Source organism: Poecilia reticulata, linkage group LG18 (assembly GCF_000633615.1).
Source record: "Poecilia reticulata strain Guanapo linkage group LG18, Guppy_female_1.0+MT, whole genome shotgun sequence".
NCBI lineage: Eukaryota > Metazoa > Chordata > Actinopteri > Cyprinodontiformes > Poeciliidae > Poecilia > Poecilia reticulata.
The window spans coordinates 19,252,678-19,253,838 of record NC_024348.1 but is presented as its reverse complement, the minus strand read 5'-3'; positions in this window follow the sequence as shown (position 1 = coordinate 19,253,838).

Here is a 1,161-nt window from a genome sequence, read left to right as displayed (position 1 = left end):
TCCTGACGGCTCCATTGAGCTGCCCCTGAATATTGAAATCCGAAGCAAAGTAAAAAGCCGGTGGACACGCGAGGAAAGCGAGCGGATCCGAGTCGGGCAGAGTCGAGCCGGTGGAAAAGGGGCATTAGTTTTCTCCCTGGTTTAGTACACCTGGATCCAATGATGGGTCTTTAGAGGCCTAAGTAGAGCATTGACATGCTGAAAAGGTTGTTACTACCACCAGGGAGAGAACAAAGACATGCAGGAAGCTGGACCCACTTTGGGCAGCACTGTTTTATTGTTTTACCTCTACAGTAAAATGCGTACTATGGCTTCACATTTCTTCCTAAACTCATGGAGGGTATTTAGCAATCACACATTTACTTTTGTCAAGAGGGAGAGAGCATAGTTCTGATTGTGAGCATCTACATTTAGTCCCAGGCCCATGAACACAACACGGCCGGCAGTAAAGAGCCTTGCAGCCTTAAGAGAACGAAGTGTTAGATCCTGAACGTCTCATGAAAATACTTAGCAAAAAAGCTTGTTKAGGGTTCAAAGTTAATTATCTAAGATGTGTAGAAATGACATTAATAGTTAACTTTTTCACAACATTCTTATTTTTTGAGTCACTAAATTTTTGGGGTTTATTTTCTGAGTAAATCATTAAAATGRCCAKAAGTAAWATCTTGAAATATTTTCACTCCTTCAGCTGCAGCTATGATTTGATATCAGCAGGTGGCAGAGTTGCACCGTTTGGTGTTTTCGTCAAACATCTGTAAAGTGTGTGATTTTCACACACCACAATCACAAAGTGTAGTGATAGTCTTTGCATTGTAACGGATAAGCAGGTCTTCCTGCAGAATGCGTCTGGTTCCCTGGTGGTGCGATACAAGAGAATCTCTGTTTGAATTACTAACAGAAAAGCAAAAAAGTCWGAAAAGTTGATTACMGGAGTCTAGAATAAAATGAAGGTTGCTTCATAAAGGTTGTTATGGAGAATAATTGTCCTCCATAACATTTCTACGTATTTTATGTCTGCTCTGTYCTGTTCAGGGATTCAGTGGATCAGCAGYCAGTAGACAAAAGGCTTCAAGAGGCTTCAAAGCCATTTTTATTTTTATTTCATACTAAAAAACTGAAGGCTGCACTGTGGCGCAGTTGGAAGAGCTGTTCCAGCTGTTC